This window comes from Natator depressus, chromosome 11 (assembly GCF_965152275.1).
Source record: "Natator depressus isolate rNatDep1 chromosome 11, rNatDep2.hap1, whole genome shotgun sequence".
Lineage (NCBI taxonomy): Eukaryota > Metazoa > Chordata > Testudines > Cheloniidae > Natator > Natator depressus.
The window spans coordinates 50,059,599-50,082,233 of NC_134244.1; the positions used below are offsets into that span (position 1 = coordinate 50,059,599).

A 22,635-nucleotide genomic window follows, 5' to 3' on the forward strand; every position below is an offset into this window, starting at 1 on the left:
TAGGAATAAGACAGTGAGCTTGATGCTTCTTCTCATGTCAGCTGAGCTATTATTATGTTACTATTTATTTTTTGTACTGTGGTAGCACCTAGTTGCTCCAGTCTCATTTTGCAAGGCACTGTTCTAACACACAAAAAAGATAATCTCTGCCCTGAAGCACTTACAGCGAGTGGAGTTACATAACTGTAGAATTTAAACACTCATATGTATGTGTTTACATTGCAACTCTATCCTATCCTGGCCATACTATCATTAGTGATTGGAGGCCATCCAGTTGCAATCCTACCAGAGGAAATGCACAAGCTGTCTGAGGGGCCACCAGAGGTGGAGCCAGCAATGGACACGGCTGCACTATAATACATCTTTATCAATTTGATAATCAAAATGTATATGCTAGTCAAAAGTTATGGAACTGTCAATGACAAATATCACACACCAACCCCAAATAAACTCTTAATGGCCTAGATCCATAGCTCTATTTGGCGTGACTGGAGGAAGGAAATGCAAATCTGGAGGGAGGCCTACACCAGCTCTACATTGCCTTGGAATCCCTCCTACCCATTTAGGGAAGTTTTATAGCACGAGAAAAGGGGACAGAGAACTGGAGGGAGTTTGGGCCAATGATTCTACAGTACAAGGTAGTTCCTCATGGAGCTGAAAGCCATTGGTCACAGAATCCTCCCCCCTCATCATTATTTGTTAAAACTGTCTGCACAGTGAGCTCTCATTTTTTGTACAGAGTTATAAAGTTGTGACACTGTGACAGGCACCTCTCTCTTCAGACTGTTTACTTTTTTGCAGTGTTACAAAACCGATTGAATATTTATGAAATACATAGAAAGGAAAAAGAAGAAAGAATACTGTACATTCTTTGGCCCTGATTCAGCACAGTACTTAAGCACTTTTCTACCTCTAAACTAGTGAGTAGGCCCACTGATGCTTAAACTTATGCAACATGCTAAATTGAGGCTAAATTACTGTAACTGAATGCAAGTTACATGAGCATGCAATATATCGTGAAACTTGTCTTCAAGTAACCATCCAAAGGATGCAGAAAAAAATTGGCTGCCCAGTAAAAGTGATCTTAAAAGGCCTGATCTTGCACCATTTAATCAATGAGAGCTTTGCCATTACTTCAACGGGTGCAGGATCAAGCCCTAACTGAAGACCTAAAAAAGTTGTACTAGAAACCTTGGTGTAACAGCCAGGAAAGGGTTAAAGGTTGCCTAGGTATGACTTCCTTCAGGACATTGAGAGAGGAAAAGCAGGAAAGGCCTCTTGGGACTGCCACCCGCTTCAGCCAGGGGAATGGTTTTTGTTTTGTGTTCCTTCACGGGGTTTTGAATAATAAATTGTGCCCCAAGACAAGGGCCTGGAACAGCCTGAGGCATGGCACCGGTTCTTTCCTGATGAAGCAGCCCACCAGCTTCAAATGGGACACTGTGAAGTGGCTACTTAAATAAGAGAACACCCTAATGCAAAGGATTCTTTTGTGCAAGCCTTGGTCTCTGGCATCCGTTTTTCATGAACAAAATTGTGTACAGGGATCCATACATTAAGAAATATAGGTATATTCTTATCCTTAGAAGTACATACTCACCAATTTCTCGGCCAAAAGACAGAATAAATGCATTAAAACTGAAAAGAGTCTTTCCAGCAGAATGATCATATTAATTGTATTGTGAATATTCTTATTAGTCTCATGTTCTTATTCGCTTTGTTTACAAACTTTTTAATTAAAAAAAGCTTTATCTTTTAATTCTTTGAGAATGATCTCATGTTTTTTCCCAGAATGCATGGGGACAATGAAGTTTACTTTGAAATTCTAATTTATTACTTGAATTACGTTCTTCTTCTTCTTAATAGTTCCTACTTACTTCTAGGTCTCATTTTGCACTCTTCCTTTTTTAGCATTTCATGCTATACCACCATTTATATTTTGCTGCATCTTGGGTTATTCTACCCGAGATGAGGAAACAACAGGCAGGGGTTCTCAACCTTTTTCTTTCTGAGCTCCCCCACCTTACCTCCCACCGACATGCTATAAAAACTCCATGGCCCACCTGTGCCACATCATCTGGTTTTCTGCATATAAAAGCCAGGGCTGGCATTAAGGGGTACCAAGCAGGGCAATTGTCCAGGGCCCAAACCACAGGGGGCAATGAGAAGTTAAGTTTCTCAGGCTTCTGCTTCAACCCCAGGTGGCAGGGCTCAGGGCTTCAGCCCCATGCAGTGGGGCTTCACCCAGTGAGTCTAAAGCTGGTCCTGTTTGGTGGCCTCCCTGAAACCTGTTCGCAACCCCCCCAGGGATCCCTAGACACCTGGTTGAGAACCACTGCCTCAGGGAATATTTCTCTTATCCATTTACTAATTGAAAAGTCTGAGATCGTCGTCTTTCCAACAGGCTTGATCTCCAATTTCTGCTCCTACTTCAAACAAGTCTGATGTATTTCATTACATAGCACTGTGGCTGGACAATTTGCTTGGCAGAATAAATCAGTTGGCAGTTCTTTAATTTTATTTGTAAACACATTACAGAAGGAAGCAGGATTAGTTTCATTAGGGTTCATTAGTTTAATCATTTAGGATTTGTCTCAATATAACAACGGATTTTTCTAAAATGAAATAAAAATTATGAAATATTATAGGCTTGAAATACATTACATTTTGACTACTTTTCTTGTGTCCTAATGAATGTTTATGGGGTATATAGTCTGTTTTATAAGAAGGCATTGTCTACGTTATATTCATTTAAAAAGAGGACTTGATACATATGCAACAGGGGTTTTCTCAAAGATGAATTTTCATTTTGTACTTAAGAGTGACAATGTGAAAATCTTTTTGTCCAGAGGCAAACAAGTGACAATGTTGGCTAGCATCATGTAGTAATCATACATTACCTGCCAGCACTTAGCTCAACTTTCATGGCAGCCACTAAAGACAAAGACAATAGGAAGAAGCCATATTGGACATAGTGGGCCAAATTCAGAGGTGAATCTAAGAGACTAAGGTAATCTAAGTGTGAATAAATTGAACAACTGTCATGTCAAGCTTGACATAATAGAAGTGTTGCAAATGTTAGGCCTCTAACTTCCGTATTCTGCAAAATGCAAGCCTTGCAAAAATAAAGCTTATGCTTGTGACTTGTGGTCAGGAAACGAGGTGACCAGATAGTGATTTATGCTGAATCCTATGTACTTATCAATCCAAAATTACCCACATTCAAAATCTGATTGGCTACAAAAAATAGATAGACCTAAAATTAATTATGCATCAATTATACAATGAGGGCAACCCCACAAACAATGTGGCCCACCCTGATTGGTTGGTCTGTTCTAAAACACGGCCGTCAGACCAGAGAAAAAGGCAAAGGCACAAGTGTGTGTGTGGGTCATTGGTTGTACCTGACCCATACCCCCTGAACCGAAGGGATGTGCACTTCTCAACTGTCTGTATCTGGCCAGTGCGGAAAATGGCAGACTGAAAGGTAACATATTTTTCGGACGAATGCAGGGTAAGTCTATGGAGTAAAAAAGTCCAGTCACTCGAGCCGAATTGATCATAGTCGTATCGATACCATAGTATAAAATCAATAGTAGAATAATTATCCTTAATAAAAATATTATTTACTGGAGTGAAGGTCCATATTTTAAATGGATAGCCAGCACTAAAAAGAAAAAATCAAATTGCTTTGCAAGGGAATCTTGTTTGCACTTCACAGCTGCTGGAGAAATAGCCCTCAGACTAGTATGGTATACTATGAACATGTCAGCTAGGTTAACAGGTGCAGAAAAAGAGAGGACGCCAATATACATATTGAAGAGCAGAGCTGTTATCTGAGCTGGGGAGGAGGGAAGTTATCTTGGTAGTGACATTTTCAATGAACTGTAAGGCAAAGAGTAGATGTCATCCATGAATCAGAGGTTGTAGTAGTCAAGACAGATGTTCGGCAAGGAAACGGGTAGGGTGTAACCATAACTCCATCCAAGGCAGCAGAAATTTCTAAGTGAACAAGGAAAGAAGAGAGACCTTTAGATTTGTCTAGTAAAATGTCATTAGCATCTTTGGTTTCAGAGGAGCAAGAAAGAGAAATGTCAGATTGAAGGAGATCCAAGGGGCGGGGCGGGGCGGGGGAGGAGGATTTTATGGTCATGGAAATAGATCACATACTGGAAAAGTTTAGAGACAAAAGGAAGGAGGAAATTTGCCTGAGAAAGAGAGAGTATCAAAAGAAGGGGCTTTTTAGAAGAGAATTATTGGGACAACTATTTTAGGAGATCACACCTCATACCCCAGAAGGGGGAGGACAACATTATACAGGCACTTCGAATAAAGGGATAGATTTCATACAGTTGCATGGAAAACTACAACACTGGAAGGAGAATCCCAGAAGACAACGGCTGTTTTGAAGGTTATTATAACCAGGATTTATTCTTTGCTAATCAGATTGTTTTACTATGAGCTGATTAGGTTTAGTTTGCCTACAGCACTATTTCAGCATGGAACTCGGTGCTCTATAAGGTCTTGGTGATAGTGGGGGCTTTTACTACTGCTCTACTGAAGTACTTCTTTTAGGTAAAAGATAATGAGACACTATATTGATGAGAGGAGATAGGTCAATAGCAATGAGATTGTGTAGCTTCAGTTTGAAATAGACATGTTTCAAGCTTTGAGAATGGTGCAGTTTACACTGACTTAAGCAGCACTTTCCTCTCTGACAGGAACTGGCCCTCTGAGACTATCTTATAAAGTAGGGTCAGTGGAGACAGGTTGCTGAGATTCTTTTCCTCCCCAACCACTCTTGCTGTATGGCAAAATCTTTGCTGGAGCTATAAATGTTCATATTTCAAATTTACTCTAACTGCCATCATGTGAATAAACAACTCACTTTAAATGTGAGGTTCAGTGTCTTTGTGATTGAAGTATTTTTTCAAGAATGTTAGATCTTGGAAAACAAGTTGAGATCAAAGATTCAGACTGCGGATGATCCTCTGTGCAGGATTTTTCCATTCCAGGAAGACAAAGATCGTGGAAGTGGAGGCTCACTGAAGTTTGAGACCAGCTTTATGAATGAAGGGAGTGAATGCATAGGCCTTTGTGACAAAATGCATCAACCATAACTATTTGGCCAAGGTAACAGGTGCTTCCAAGGGATGGAAGTAAACAAATTTAGCCTTAGAAGTGGTTTACATTAACGTCCTTACGTCTGCTCATATCATGAGTATCCTGGAAACTAAAACATGAAGAGTGCAAATGAAATCATTTTTGGATAACTAAAGCATACATTCCTTAGCTACTACCTATGCTCTAGCCATATAAAAAGACATCACCTTTGACATACAGTATAATCAGTACAAGGTTAAATTTATGTAATATAGTAGTTATTTAGCATAGCTCAATACTTAAGAAAAAAATACATGTCCTACATCTGACTACAACTTGTATACAGTACCCTTGGTTTCCTCTAGAGTAGACGCAATAAGTGACACAGTCATAGTGCTTATGGAAAAACTCAGATCTATAATCAGGTGGCCTAATGTGTGCTTAGGGGATATATAACACCATAGTAAGTATACAGGAATTCATAAATAATATTTATAAATATCTATATCTGAAACTTTAAAAAATGAAGTTTTCTGAAGAAGACAGCCATAATTATAGGGCATAATTATAGGGTGGCCAAACCGGGGCTCTTTTACAGTTAAAGTGTGGCTCGTGGAGCCTATCATGCCCCCCATTCTCCACCTTCCAGATAGGTGGGAGGGGAGTTTGTGGCTTCTGCCCTGCGGCGGGATGGTGGGGCTAGGGACTTGTGCCCAGCGGACAGGGTGGTTTCAGGACTTCATCCCCGCAGGAGGAGTTTGCTGGGGATCAGTGCTTCAGCCCTGTGGGGCACACCTGCTGGGGCTGGGTGCTTCAGCAGGAGCAGGGCTAAAGCCCTGAGCCCCAGCAGATGCCTACTGTGGGGCTGAAGCCCCAAGACCCCCTCCCTGTAGGGCAGAAGACCCTAGGTACACGACCCTTCTGCAGGGCTGAAGCCCCAATCCCCAGCAGGTGCGCCCAGCTCTCAACCTTCTTAAGATTATCGTATGTGGCTCAGAGGTCAGTAAGTTTGGCCACCCCTGTTATAGAGGAACTCTAGTGTCTCCAGAGCCACAGTCCTAACTAGATTTCTGTTACAAGCTCAAATTTTACTCTAATTTCAGCGGAACTAAAGCATTCTTATTTGAGTTAATGAGACTGCTCCTGTGAGTAAAGTAAGGGGCATGCCAGAGATTTGGCAGGATCAGGCCCTAAATCTTCCCTTTATAGCATGGAATTGCCTTCACATACAAACCTAGCCCCAAGTCCTACAAGCTGCTCCATGTGGGCCAGTCCCTGCAGAGTCTATGGGGACCAGCTTGCAGGACTGGAGGCCTCATGGCTACCAAACATATCTTCAAAGAAAATGAACATTTGTTTTGATTCACTAATTAGTCCTTTCCTGAGGTCCAATGTATTAGATTTTTAAGATCAACAAGTTCTTGGTTTTCTCAGACTTTTTCCTCTAACATGCTTTTAAATCGCTCAATTTTCCTTTGGTTACCCAAATGCTACAAATCTTTCTGACATGTACTGATAAGAGCAGCACTGATTTAGAAGAAGAAGAGATCTCCCTACAGTGACATTAGTACTGAAGCAGGTTCAGAGTATAGCAGATGTTGTGCTTTCAAACCAATGAAACTTTAAGGATAAAGTTTCTTCTCTGTCTCTTTCCCAAAAGCAAACTCCTGCCTTAGTCCACAAATACGCCACTTCAAATAGAAGAAAACCTAGAAAAGGCCAATGCAATGTCATGGTTTATTCTTACGCTGGGATGCTTTGAAGAAGAAACTTAACTCAATTATAAGGAAATATGAACAGAGTAAGAACCATTTTACAAGTAGAAATAAGAAACACAAAATATGCAACTATTTTATGCACCTAGAGTCCCCATCTGAGATCAGGACCCCATTGTGCTAGGCACTGCACAAATATAGTAAGAGAGTCCCTTCCAACAATTACTGGAAACTGATCCAATTGTATATAAAGATTTATGTGCAATATTTTTTTGTTTTTAAGATGGTTTCCTGGTCTTGTCTCTAGCTGTGAGTGAAACATCTTCCACTCCTAATTTTAATTGTTCCTAAACAGCATCAAGGTAACGTCACCTTTAAATCTTTCAGCTAAATTCTGCCCTCAGTTACCCCTTGTACAACCTCACTCACTTCACAAAAGGTGTAAGAGGTAGAATTTGACCTTTTGCAAGCAACTGCTGGTATCAGGAGAGCTAAATCATCTCAGTGAGAACCAGCGTTCTAGTAGCCATGGCAGGGAAAGGTTAAACACAGGTTAGATTTAGGAAAGATGGAAGGGAGAAAATATAAGGCAGGGAAAGGACAAGAGGTCAGAGGGCAGAAAGACAGAACAGTATTGAAAAGAGAGTTAAGGAACAGAAACAATATTCTCTATATCACCTGCAAGCCTATGTGAAAGTCAGTCTATGCCACCCTAAATAATGAATCAGTGGAAAGTTCTCAATTTCTGAGCAAGGGCTAGCCTCACTGAAGTACTTTCTGCAATGCCTCTTTACACCTCCAAGAACCACGGCATGAGGCCATTTCTTCCAACAATTCCAAGGCTCCTGGATTTGTTCTTACATGCAGGTAACAGCAAACAACTGGAAAAACAAAACAAAAAGGTTGCAGAGCCCAAGGGCAGCTCTGTACAGGATTATAGGACTTGCTTCTCCAGGGAGGTGGAATAATATACGTCCTGTCATTTCATAATCTCACTGGTGTCTGTTTCAATATAATGCCAGCATAAAAAGCTTAAAAATAAAGATCCCATGGAAATGTCTTGCAGGAATACAAAGATGATACAATATGAATGAACAGATAATTAGATACAGTATATTATATAAGAAACTAAATGCAAAGCAAAAGAATCACAAAAGGAATTTATCCAGGAAATCTTCTAAACTTTTGACTTAAAATAAACAAAGAACATACAATTCTATCTACAAATGTCTAAAGAATCCAAAAATGTACTTGTTCTGTTAGAACTTTCTAAGCCAAAGTTATGAACCCTGTGAACATGTAAACTGCTTTTTGGCATTTGTCCTAAGTTTAAGGAAACCAAAGTCTGATAATTTTGTAAAAACATTACAAAGCATTACCCAGCTTCACAGTCTTGTTTTGAGATATTCCAACTGATTCACTGTGTGTTAAGGTAAGCAATCCAGATTGGAAATCAAGCTGTCAAGGTTCCTTCCCCACTCTGAACTCTAGGGTACAGATGTGGGGACCTGCATGAAACCCCCCTAAGCTTATTTTTACCAGCTTAGGTTAAAACTTCCCCAAGGTACAAACTATTTTACCTTTTGCCCTTGGACTTTATTGCTGCCACCACCAAGCGTCTAACAAATATATAACAGGGAAAGAGCCCGCTTGGAAACGTCTTTCCCCCCAAAATCCTTCCCAAACCCTACACCCCCTTTCCTGGGGAAGGCTTGATAAAAATCCTCACCAATTTGCATAGGTGAACACAGACCCAAACCCTTGGATCTGAAGAACAATGAAAAAGCAATCAGGTTCTTAAAAGAAGAATTTTAATTGAAGAAAAAAGTAAAAGACTCACCTCTGTAAAATCAGGATGGTAACTACCTTACAGGGTAATCAGATTCAAAACATAGAGAATTCCTCTAGGCAAAACCTCAGATTACAAAAAGACACAAAAACAGGAATATACATTCCATTCAGCACAGCTTATTTTATCAGCCATTTAAACAAAACAGAATCTAATGCATATCTAGCTAGATTACTTACTAAATTCTAAGACTCTGTTCCTTTTCTGTTCCCAGCAAAAGCATCACACAGACAGAGAGAACTCTTTCCCCCCCGCCCCCCCCAGCTTTGAAAGTATCTTGTCTCCTCATTGGTCATTTTGGTCAGGTGCCAGCGAAGTTATCCTAGCTTCGTAACCCTTTACAGGTGAAAGGGTTTTTCCTCTGGCCAGGAGGGATTTTAAAGGTGTTTACCCTTCCCTTTATATTTATGACACAAGTGTTTTTATTACAGCAGTTGCTGACCTTTCAAAAGACTCTGGCTGCTCAACTAAGATTTGCAGAAGTGAGAAAGAGACCCAAAGAAGGAAGCCACAAGGCAGCTAAATGAACCTTGTAAAAATCCTACTTCAGAGGAATTCTTTTGTGAATAAAGAGCCTTTGGGGGCAGTTTGGTGGTAAGGACTTATATTGAAACAAACACGAACATGTACCAAGATCTTTCCAATAAGAGTCTAAGTCCTTACAACTGTCTTAGACAGAAAGGGTTGTATTCTCCTCTCGCTTACTCCAGCTGTTCACATTGCTTACTCCATTGGCTCCAGCGAATCTGCATTTGCACCCATGTGAGAGGAGAATCAAGCCCAAAGACTATGTGCTAATTATGCATTCTACAATATTGAAGCAGCAAATAATATATTTCCATGGCCTGTGACCCAGTTTTCAAAGATCTGTTTCTGTCTCAAGGAAATCTTTGAAATTAAGAGTGTGTTAGGAAACAAATCTGCTTCTATAGCAGGCCATATATTGGTCTGTTCTTTGTCTGGTATTAAAGATGTTACACAAAAACCAAATCTTTATTCCTTTCTAGTTTATCAGCTACTGGTGGTATCCTAGCCATCTTTAAAAAATATTGGAAGTGAATTTTATGCTGGGATAGCATACAAGATTGACAATCTTACAACTGCCAAACAGAGGCCAGTCAAAAGCCATGTTTAACCAGTTACCCCTCTGCATACTTGTGCGTATGCATGTTCATTGAAGCCATTGCAGCCTGTTCATTGCAACCAAGACTCAAACTGGGATCCTTTGTCAGATCAGACAAGAGAAGGCTTCCCCTTGTCTGGGCCAGTATTACTATTGATCTTGTCTCAGTGGGAGTCTTTTAGGGATGAGGGGGGAAGGATACATGTCGTAGACCTTCACTGAGTCTCAGCCAAGGTTTGAATGAACACAGAACCATCTATTTTTCACTGAAGTTCAGTCTCCATACCCATTAAGTCCTCGCCTATTTGCCAAAATTACCAATAAGGGTACCATGTGGGATAGTTTTTGGAAGCTGTGTGGTGCCCACCAGGAGCTGAAGCAAGGCTTCTGCCAACATACTACAGATATACTGCCTTTTAGGAAAAAAAACAAAAAACTTTAGATGGTAAGAATTTTCAGTTGTTACCAGCCTTGTCTAGGTTTTAAACAATGACCTACAGAGGAAAGAGATCATGGACTTTACTTCTGCACTGAGTCATCCAGCTTCATAACCATTTCCACTACAAAGTTAGGAACAGAGAACTATGACTCCACGTGGCAAACAACAATAAAATGCCCTGTATACTAAAGACTGATTGAAAAGTGTGGGAGGGGAAAATGCAGAAAATTTAGAAGCCAAATGTTATATCACTTGACTGTATTAAAGGATGTTATGAAGTTTTCAAATGCTGTTTAAAACTTTGTGTTTTCCAGAAGATATATACAGTATTTGATAACATAATGTAAGCTCTCTTAAACTGCACTTGGAATGAAACTGAGGGATGATGTACCTGTAATACTTAAGACAAGTTTAAGGCTTAATCAAATTATATCTCCTTAATTTAGAGATGTAACCTTATGACTGTACATGGGAGGCTTACATGAATAATGCCCATTAATGATAACGGAGTTAGAAGTATGCAGGATCACTACGGATCCTGAATTACTTTACTGGATGCTCTTAGATTGTCTGAATAGCAGTCAGATGAAGAGCAGAAATAATGCTGATACGAAATCATTGAAACCACTTAAGAGATTTACCTCTGTGTAGTAGACATAATGGCAATTTAAAAAAAAATCTGAAGTCAACTTGAGTGAAAGAAATAAATGGACTATGTTCAACAGCATGATATATTTAGAGTTGCTTGTTTTACCTCAGTTTTGACTTTTCTCTTTTTCCTCAATCTTTCATTTAAGAAAGAATAAATATTTGTTCTGCCAACAAAAATAAAAAGCTTGGAAGAAAACGCAAACCAGATAGGGAGCAGTAGGAGTAATGAATAATCTACCAGTCATCCAAAATTCAGATTACATTCAGCTAAACTTTACATTTGTTTTGTAAATTTAAAAGGATATAATAATTTTAGATGGCTAATGCTGCAGAGGTGACTGATCTACACTATATTTCTCAAGTGAAAAGAGGTTTGGGGATTGAAGCAATTGTTTTCTTACTTGAAAAGAAATTACATTATTGATGTCCTTCATGGACCTTTAAGGTTATCCTGACAAACTAAAATAGGGAACACGATTATTTTGTACTTGATTCATTATTGAATTTCAGTTCATTGCACTATGGTTGAAAGCAGCTAATCCAGAGTTGTTTTCTGGAAAGGGCTATTGCCTTCTTTATAAAGGCATGCTTTTTGTTTGCTAAAGAATGACGTTGCCTTGATTTAAAGTTTAGCACGGTAAAATGATCACAATATATGGCTGGCTGAGAAATATTCTGTAGAAATAGTCAGAGGAAAAACTGTGTTTTCACTTAGAAAGAGGTTGTTGTGGAAAAAATTACCTTTTCAACTAAAAAAAGAATCTTTACAACTTTTTGTTTTTCAATTAAAAAAAAAAAGATCAATTTTTCCTCAGAGGAAATTCATAAAAACTAACATTTTTCTTTTGTCAACATTTACCACAAGGAAAAAATCCATTTTCTAACAAGCTTTAATAGTATACATTAGTAAATATTTAAAACTCACTTCCTAAGCAGCAGTGCTTTTCATTGACAATTACAGGTGAACCTACCTTCGTCTTTCTATCTCCAGGTCCTCATTTTCTTTTCTTGCTTTGCTTTCTCTCCCAGCTCATGTTTCTTTGTTTTCTCTTTCTAACCCATTTCTTGTTCCTTCTATGGAGGTGATTAAGATGTGGCTTTTTTAGTACCTCTCAGATTTTTCAGATCATTAAGTTAGGCCTTCCTGTTATGCGAGTCAAATCAAAAAGGTACGTGGGTTTCAAACAGCATTAAATGAATCACATGGTAACAGCTATCATGAAAAGTTACATACATTTTCTGGGGAAGCTCCTGAAGAAGGGACATATTAGGTTGACCTGTCTGCTTCAAAATCTCATGGTTCTCTACTGTTGATGAGCGAAAAAATATCCAATACCTCACAATAATTCCTCTTTCAAATTTTATCCCATTTTACCCCTTGGATAAATGTAATGATTTCACTGACCTGAAAGAGGGAAGACTGATTAACAATGAATGCTGACTCACACTGTTATGTTGCAGAACTGAACACAGAAACTTTGCCCGCTGATCAGATGCATCTGTCAGTTATGCTGACTATACAAATAAAGCTCTCTCTGTGCGCATATGCATTTTGCTTTCAAGTTTAAAATGGCCCAGTTGAAGTCAGTCACTCTGCTCCTTGTGTTAACCCAGAGAAGTGCTGACTTTGCCTCAGTCTCACAGATGTACATATTTTTTTTAAAATGAGGAATTTGTTTATTTTCATTGATATGCAAACACATGAAGCTCCTTGAGATTGGCTCTTTAGATATTCTGAAGCATTCTGGCTGTGATCCCGGGGAAGACAACACCTTCAGGGATTTGTAGTGCTTTAAGCATTAAGCATTAGGTGAGTTGGTCTGCCAGATACGTTGAGTGAAATCCTGGCCCCAATGAAAATCAAAGGGAGTTATGCCACTGACTTCAATGGAACAAGGATTTCACTCTTATTCTATCATGACATACACTGTTGGGCAACCAGACTTCACATCATTATCAATGCACTGAAAAGTATGAGATGGTGCAGATCTTGTGCTAAACTAACTAATCATTCTATATCTCTAACAGACCAGTAAAAATACTTTAAAATCCTGCCCACAGATTATGCTTATGCTAAAAATAACTATTTGCTAACAAAATTCCAATTCTTACACTGGCTTGGAAGGAGAAGATTCTGAGACTCACTGGGAAGAACTGAGGTGGTCAGAGTCTGTGAACATTTGGATCAGTAATGGGGAGCGCTCACAACTTTCTAGATGGCTCTAGGACTCATGGCAGGACAGTATGTGCTCCCAAGAATAAGTACCTGCAGAGGTAGTTCTTGGCAGAAAAGAAAAGGTTTGCACACAGTCCTTGATTCACAGAGCTGTAGTTCAAAGTGGTGAAACATTTTGAAGTTACAGTTGGTTCCTTCGGGCACTTATGGTCTATTTTGCTATGAAATGAGGTAAGAAATCAGTGCTGCATCCATATGAAAGGCACAGCATCTCGAGTCAGAACTAGAGAAAACGACAAGTTTCACTGTAAGAAACTACAAGGAATGAACATTTAACTGTCCAAACTGAATGATATGTAATGAGTTAAATAATTACAACTGAAGGTAAAGTTTGAAACCCGGCTCATTATTTCATTTAAATGGCTCTCTCTCCAGTAGGAAATGAAGGAAGATTTTGAGTATATTGAATTAGAAATAAGAGTAACATGAAAAAGGTGAAAAAGTGGTTATGGAGGAAAATAATCTCATGTTCTTTCATTTTAAAATATGCATTTCGTGGTCCAGTACAAATGGTTTGATCTCATTTTCTGTGCTGCCTATGTTTAGAAAGAAAGGCATGAATCTATTGAAATGAAATAAGGTTTAAAAATGATGATAGAGTTGCTGCCAAATTTATGCCATCTTTGCTGCTATGGTGCTATTATATGAGTGACATATGAGTGACATTGATAAAGTGACAGGATAAAAGTTAGATAGTACCAGCTGCTTCAGATAAAATGTTTGCACTTTTTAATTTTAAATTATTAAGGCTAAAACTGCTGCTTTTCATACCTGATTCATTGGCGATTAATCTTTTGAGGAAAAACTTGCAAAACTTTGAGTAGAGTTCATTTCATTTTTTCCTGAAGTAGATCCTGGATGTCTGCTTTTGTGAACAAAAGTTTCATGGTAATTTAAGAAAATGCATTTATTTGCTTATTTGGATTTCTACGAACAAATCAGAAATATGCTCTCCTGAGATCTAGGAACCCTCGATCGAGGCATCTAGCTAAAGTGAAAGTTGTCTAACCACAAGATTTCAGTAATCTTAACTGAAAAAAGAAGGTTAGGTATAGATTATAGCTAGTCACTTTGTCAAGTGATGGCTTCTTCAAGGGAGGCCACATCAATGCTTCTTTAAGAGAATATAAAACTACTCTCCTTGTGGGAGGTGTTGCCAATGACCCATGCCATCTCGTTACTCTGTGGACACTAACACCATCTACACAGGGAGCACAATTTCAAATTTTCAGCAGAAAGTTAATTTATAAAGTGGCTGTTGGCTACAAATTCCTTTTTAGAAAATACTCTCTTTTCAAACATGTTCAATGTAACAAATATATTTCCATTCAATCTTGATCTTCTCAGTGCCATTTTCCCTTAACCTTCTATGAATGTTTTGCGGAGGAAGGATACATTGGATACAAGGATACATTGCACAAAGCTTTACAGTTTTTTTGTTTAAAAACCTCTTGTTAGTGGTAAGGTTCAAACTAAGGCACCTGGATCCAAATAGGTCATGAGCACGGGTTAGTCATAAAGCTTACAGGTAAGGAAGGCTTAGTCCTCGGTTTCTGGAATGGTGCCAAACTTAGTTCGTACTTGTCTACACTTTCACCTTAAAATGTTCAGCTACACCTGTTGCTAAAATTCATGAATATTTTCATAGTGTTGACAGTGACCAGTAAGTTAAAATAAAATGTAAGTTATTGTTTCAGTGTAAGAGCTTTGGGCCTTTATCAAGACCGCTGTATGGGCTAATTCATCTACTGCTTGCTGCTTCTGCTAATAAAAATAACTTTTTAAGCTGAAGTCTCCATTTCACGGTTATTATTAAGGCTGTAAGAAGTTCACCCCAAGATATTTATTGTATTAATCTGATGGTGAAGGAGAACATAAACAATTTGCCTTTGGCAGCACCTTAAGGGAACTAAAATAAACATGAAAAGGTTTGCAAGACCAGGAAGCAGTGGCAGATTAGCCACAGGGCCAACAAGGCTTATGCCCAGGGTCCCGGCTAATTGGGGGGCTGCAGAAAAATGGGCGCCCTCCTCACCTCGCTCTCAAAGACATATGGAGTACTGCATTGGGAATATGCTATCTAGCTCCCCTCCTGTTGCAGTACCAGGCCTATTGTTCTTATAGCACTCACTTCCCCTCCTCCCCCAACACGTTTCTTCTTCTTCTTCTTCACCAAATTTCAACTAGTGTCTGCAGGATCATCCTCCCCCTGGAGCAGTACAAAGACTAAATCATTTATGCTCATCAACCTCTCCAAACTGACCTAATTAAGTCTAATTAGCTGATTCCCTGACGTGGAACTTTAGGAACAAAGAAGATTTTACCGTTAGGATATTAGTTTATTTTTAAAAAGAAAAGGAGTACTTGTGGCACCTTAGAGACTAACAAATTTATTTGAGCATAAGCTTTTGTGAGCTACAGCTCACTTCATCGGATGCATTCAGTGGAAAATACAGTAGGGAGATTTAAAGAAGCCAAACACTGCTCATACTAACTTTGTCTCTCAGCCACTGAATTTCTACTATTAAAACAACCAGGGAAAGCAACCTCTAACAAGGCCGATTCCTTAAGACAAATATCATTTAAAACCAAAAAATCTTAAGAAACCAAAACCATGATCTATTACAGCCTTAAGAGAAGACAAAGCAAATATGTCACAACATCAAATAGTAAATAAAGCCTGATCACTTTACTTGCTATGACACAAAAATGCATCAAAATCATGTGCTAAAAATCTTTAAAACTGTTATTAATTACTCTGTAAATAAAAACAAGCTAACCAGAGCTTGTTAAAGGGGAAACACAGACACGTACGTATTCTGGACTAGATGCTAAATTGATGCCAAGGGTCAATTTTTACACGGGTTATAAACCCATGAAATAGGGGTTTCTCTGAGCACAGTTCTTAAAACCTTTAACTACAATGGCACTTACAGTGTTGCTATGACATACACAATACACTGTTTCTAGACCGTTAATGCTGGAGAGGGACCCAGTCCACAAACCCAGTTCCAATTATCCCTGAAGAACTCCAGAAAAATTTGAACCTCGATCTACATATACATTTTGTGGCTGTCCCTTTATCATGGGTTCAATCAAAACCAAAACCTGAAGAAATTGATCTAGAACACCACTGCATCTTTGGATATTGTTTACCTGTAAAATAAATATGCGTGAGCTAAAAAAAAAAAAGCGAGCAAACAAATAAAAACAAACCTTAAATTTCTTGCAGATGTTATATGCAGTGTTGTTGTAGCCGTGTCAGTCGCAGGATATTAGACACACAAGGTGGGTGAGGTGTGATATCTTTTATTGGACCAACTTCTGTTGGTGAGAGAGACCAGCTTTCAAATCTCACGGACCTCTTCTTCAGGTCTGAGAAAATTATAAAAGACAAAAAAATAAAATAAACCTCACCCTGTCACCAGTGGGTGAACACTTCACAGAGCGATCACTCTACATCTGATTTATCCATCCTCACATTCAAAGGAAACCTGCACACTTCCAGAAGATGAGCCTGGGAGCTTAAATTCAGTATTCTGCTAGACACTAAAAATCATGGACTGCACAGAGACACTGGCTTTATGGTTTATTACAACAATCTGTAACCCACTAATCCTCCTCTATTTATGCTAAGCAATCTGTTCCCCTTTGCATTTTGCTGTGATCTGGGAGTACCTTTCCCCGATGTCAAGAAGAGCCGTGTGCATCTTGAAAGCTGGTCTGTCACCAGCAGAAGTTGGTCCAATAAAAGATATTACCTCACCCACTGTATCTCTCTTGCGGATGTTATAGCAGAGTTCCAACATATCAGGTAGTAATTACCATTACGTACCTAGAATTTTTAACAAGTCGCTATAAAACATTTGTCTGCCTTATACTACAAAGGCTATGTTTAAAATATTACACATGATTTTCTGTGCTACGGTCCAGGTACATATATACAGCCATTTTACATAAGCTGTCCTGAATATTCATGCAAATACACATTCTGCATACACACAGTTCAATCACTGTGTAGTTAGCCCTGTGATATACAACCAAGGACTTGTGCACACGCATACAGTAGTGTGTATACAAAATAGCAGCAAAGATGCATACACAGACCCCGGAGCTGAAAATCAAGCCCTTTTCATTCCAGTGGAGAAGGTTCAACATCCAGGGTTAGATCTCTTCTATTGTTATTGTAGTAATACCATACGTTTAAAATATGTTTTAAAAATTAGATTTTCAATTAATAGTTTGACTTATTGCATATTTATTCACTAACTTCAGCTGCTTTGTGTTCTGGATTTGTGCACTGTGGTCTCGGTGGGAAAACAAAAAACAAAACAAAACAAAACACACAGGCTCCTGGAGAAAGGTAGGTTTTAACCCTGAGCAAGCCAACGTGACTCATTCTATGATCTTAAGCAAATTGTTTAAACTCCTTGTAACACATTCAACCCACCTGGAAAAATGGGGATCAAAAGAATGACCTCAGTGAGAACTGGAGCTGGGACTTTCCAAGGACAGTTCTTGCAACTGTCTTGCAGAGAAAAAAGCAGCTACAGATTCTCTTTGACTTTTTATAATGGAATAATGTTTTTTATCCTTTTAATAAACCTCTTCCACATTGATTATGGGTGTCTTGAGAGAGACATCATGCAAGTGGAAAGTGGTATTTGGAAACAGATTAAGTCTTCTAGCTGCTCTTCATTGTCCCAATTATAATACTTATCCTGCTGCTAAGTCATAGACATTTGAACTGAGAGAAGAACTTATGACCACCTACGAGCTAGGAATCCATTAAGTATTCAACAAACTGACACTGGAGGATAGCTGTTTCTGTCTGTGGTTTTCAGAGACAACCTGATTAGCATATATATTTTTGACAACATCCTCCACACTTCTCCATGTAGTTTATATTTTCCTTTATGGGATTTTTTTTCTTTTTAATTTATAGGACAAATATTTCCACTGCCATTATCTTCTAATTCTGGCTGCAGAAAGTTGTAAAACAAGGAATGAAATCCTGTCCCCACTGAAGTTAATGGTAGCTTTATTTCAGACAGGGTTTCTTACATTCTTTTGGTTTATTCTGCAGAAATCTGGCCACCATTTGGAAACATATTTTGGCTCAGTTTTCAAGGGTTCAGAATCAGAGAAGGTGTGGGAACCTATTATAACTTTTCTTCATCTCGGCAAAACACTATACACACAGTGTTACAATATATAAACATGTTGGGCCAAATCCTCAGTGGATATAAACCACTGAAGACAAACTTAACCTGATTTATTCTAGCTAAGGATCTTGCACAAGGTATGAAAGTCTGTTCAGCTGCACACAAGAGTTGTTATTACATACCTAACTTGACCACAAGCTAATATGTTCTGGATGGGCTGTTTTGACTTTTCTGGCTGTGCATCTTGCCCTTCACAATCTTGTGCACTCTTTTGGCTTTGTATTTACATGCATCTGTTAGGATGACATGGTGCCAACTCTTAAGGCTATATGGCAGGTTTGCTAGGCCATAGTTACCAAGAAAACAAATATTCAACTTGATTGTGTTCAAAACACTCAACATTCATTTTGCAAAGAGTCCCCTATGTGTAGTAGCTATGCCATTTACTCAGGCCGCAGTCAAACTGTTCTGTGCCTCGGGAGAGTAAGTAAAGAGGCCCTCAAACGTTGATAAGGAAAGGAGATGGAATTATAGCAGACTAAAAAGGACTCTTATAGACACCAAACTTGGGGATATGGATCTTAATAAAAAATGAATCTGACCCAAACCTTTGCTCATCCTTTGGAGCGAAGAGAACCCTAACTGGGAATAACAACAACAACAATTGGTAAATTTTTTAAAAATGGTGGATGCTTCTCCACTTACTTCTCCACTCCACTTACTAGGGTTGGTAAAACACTGTGGGTTGGATTCAAAAGGGGGACTTGAGAATCTAACTGCCACTTCAGGGGGCTAAGTCCAACTCGGTTGCTGCCCAACCCTGCGGGCATCCACAATCAACATACACTTAAGTTTCTGCCACTAAAATCCCCAAGGCACCTACATTAGGCACGAGAGATCACGACTATGACTCTATAGTCCAGTGGTAAACATACTTACCTGGGCATTCAGACACCCAAATTCTACTCCTACAGCTGTTCACCACACAGAGGAGGCAATTGAACCCAGGTCTCCCACATCCTGGTTGGATGCTTTAATCACTTGGCTATGGAAAATAACGTTGGTTTCATTAATCCCATGCTTACACACCTAACTGTCTCCATGCATCGTATAAAGGAGCCTGGATAACTAATTCAGGGTAGTGAATTCCACTAGGCAGCACAGCAACTAAAAGTTCAGCTCTGCAATGCTCACTCAACTGAGTGGAATTCACCTATGTTCAGAAGCCCAGCACAAGGCCTATTCTGAGGACTTAAATAGGATGTAAATAGTTCATAGAGTCTGCGGCCAGGTTTCTGTACAGGCATGGACTTCACCTTATGATAAAAGCTTTTCTAGTGCTAACTTTTACCTGGAAGAAATCAAGAATTGGAGCCAGTCTTGTGATCTCCATCCTGGTTCTGTGCTGTGTCTGGCAATAGCCTATCATTTCATGTAACAAAAAGCGGCAGGGGGGAGAGAGAGAGAGAGAGAAAGAAAGGTTGCTCATTGTGTCACACTAGTGAACATAAGAGCTACTTAAGTGGTCTGAAAAAGATGACAGCCAGCCACAAAAACATTAGAAAACAAGTGTGCATGTCTCAGTGCATGAGTGAGAGCGCACGTCCTAAATGCTGGTGTTTGCACAAACTATTAAATGTCTGTTCACTGCAAAATGTAGGGTAGGGAATTTGACAATCTGGGCACCACAAGTTTGACAAGTTTGCAATGTGTTTATAAAAAGCATGAGGATCTGCTTCCTGGAATGGTATACATAACTCACTGCATAATTGCAACAGACTGTTACAATACCTGGACCACTGTGTGGCCAACCCTGAAAGGAAGGTAAGCACAAGGAGTCTTACCTTTCTGCCCCACCCCACCACTGCCCTTGCCTCCCTGTACCTCTAAAGCCAGTGGCAGAGGTGTGGAGGAGTACAGTGTGTACACCACAGTGAAGTGGAGGACATGGTGGTGCAGCCATGTCTTTATTCCTCTCCCATACCGGCCTGGGGAGCAGGGCTAGCATGGGGGAGTGCAGACCACTTCCTTTTATAGAGTAGTACAGCTTCTGCTTAGATAGTCACTTTCCTTTGGAGGCATTCTTATTGTGTTAAAAGCCACCGGACAGCCCTGTACATCCTCTGGAAGAACAGCCAGTATGCACAGCATTACAGCCAGTCTCAGTTCATCACCTCTAAAACACAGCTCAAAGGGATACTTTAGCTGAAATGTATTGGACACATTAAATGGATGAATGTCCCAACCCTAAATTATACAAGATGGTGATCAGACCACAACACAGACGTAACAAATACAATTAACTTGCCTAATGAAAGTTTCAGGGTAACCACAGGACCTTTATCATAAATCTGAGTTTATAGATCTAGTGAGCAGCAGTCCAAGAAGAAAACTATGCTAATAAAGAAATCCGTAAGAGTTGACCTTCGGTATCAAGTTTGCTTAAAAAAAATGACTAAAAAGGCAATTGTAATAATGCAAATAACAAGAAACAACTCTTGATATATTGCTTGTAGGTAGGACAAATTCAACTGATAAATATAAAGTCCAGAGTCTGTTTAATTACATTTATTGTATTAGGTAGGTTAACAATAACAGAGTTCTTGTACCTGAGCCTACATGGAAAAAAAGTCCCCTTCCTACAGCTTGACCCACCCCACTGCATTGATGCTGAGGTACTGTTTTAACCATTCTCTCCATCCCACATTGAAGTTCCTTCCATAGATTCCTTCAGTATTGTATAGAGCTGATTGTGTTTCTCGTATTAAAATGAAACAAAGTCTATATTGAGTCACAAGTCTTAGTTCAGTTATACGTTACAACTTACTATCCCATTTGGCGGTTAGCATTACTGCTATTATTCATAGCTCAGCCATCTTTTTTGAGTGGTTCGGTTAACGTTTAAAACGTTTCTGGATGAAAATAGAAGCTTATCTTGTCAATTGCATGACTTTTCACATATACCTTACGTAAATCAGAAAGCGAGGTCACTGGGGAATGTGCTCCTCGGCAGGTATTTCTATTTTCGCAGCTGTATTTGAACTGAGTACAAGTTCTGGCAGCACATTTTAAAACACAGTGAAGTTTTGGGGATTAGCTTTTCTTTCACAATAATGTAAGAGATGCAAATCTGAAATAGAAAAGGTGGAAATACCATTATCTTGTTAGATGTCCAGCCTGAGCCTCTTGGTCAGGTCTGAGGTGGCTTAACTACATGTGACTTCAAGAGAGCTGGTGGCATTCATTACCTTCCAGGAGGTGATCAGCACCTTGAAGGCCTGGGACCTGATTTTACAGACTCAGGTTCAGATAATTTTAATAATCATATGAGCTTCCAAAATAGAGGAGGTTCATTCAAACTGAATCCAAACTGCAATGCTTCTGAGGTTGGCTTGTATCTAATGTAGACATGACAATGGAATGGAATACATAACTTGTGAACAATGGAGCAGTCTATTTTGCAAAGAGAAAAAGGCAAAGCGCATCACTTTCAAACAAAAAGGTCATGATTCATTTTATTAATTGATAATTGCCTTGTAGTCAGTCCCATCATAATTAATTCCCCAAAGATAATTTAATTTTAATTATTGAAATAGTCAATCATATAAAATTAAGTAACAATTGAAGGATAATAATCAGCTGCATACATCTGGCTCACAATATTGTTCTATTGCTTAAAGTGACAATCGCCTTGAAAGCCATTCATCATAGTCAACATGGTTCTGACATCTCAGTAATAACCAAGCACCATGCTTACAAGTCTCCACATTCATCAAATCCATGTGAATGTGGATTCACTACACATTTTAAACAAAAATTGGTACATGTTACCCAGATGATTTAAACATGCTAAACATAGAGACCTCATGATTAAAGTGTCTGGTTATACCGAAGACTGCAAATCCAGATCAAGATATTTCCTATGTATAATATTAATTCCTTGCTAATTAATGGCTAATTCTGGTCTCTGTATCCACGTGTCCTAAACTCGATCTGTAAGTCCACAAACATTAAATGCCATGTCCTCTTCATTCCTCTAACAGAGTCATTTTTGGGGGTGTGGAATATAAGCCTGTACATATCCTGTGCAGTGGATCCTCTGTGGCTGAAATTAAGTCATACAAATGGAACAAACATTAACAAATCTAATAGCCTTAAAGATGCAGTACATCTGATCATGATATTTGGTAAAGGTAGGTAGGTGGAGATATCAGAACTCTCTGAAAGCTCAGTATTCTGGTTGGAGTTATGTTTAACCAGCTGGATACCAGCTATGTGGATGTCATCTGGGGATTGGCTCATTTCTAGGTTTATACAATAGCTTAATTTCAAAGCAAGACAGAAAAGTAAATTA

The 22,635-nt window shown here is 39.1% G+C and overlaps 1 protein-coding gene across 2 annotated transcripts in view; it reads right to left on the minus strand.

The window, feature by feature from the left end:
- Positions 1 to 13,903, minus strand: part of TFPI (tissue factor pathway inhibitor) — a 251,209-nt gene extending 237,306 nt beyond the window's left edge. Inside the window, exons 1-2 of one of the 2 annotated variants that reach the window (XM_074967746.1) lie at positions 13,888 to 13,903; positions 11,852 to 12,024 (exon numbers count right to left, since the gene is read on the minus strand). The gene's annotated coding sequence lies outside the window, so the exon portion shown is untranslated. Of the gene's footprint in view, positions 1 to 11,851; positions 12,025 to 12,285; positions 12,420 to 13,887 lie in introns of those variants that run through there. The other variant, XM_074967743.1, reaches the window with a different exon arrangement.
- Between the last annotated feature and the right edge of the window lie 8,732 nt (positions 13,904 to 22,635).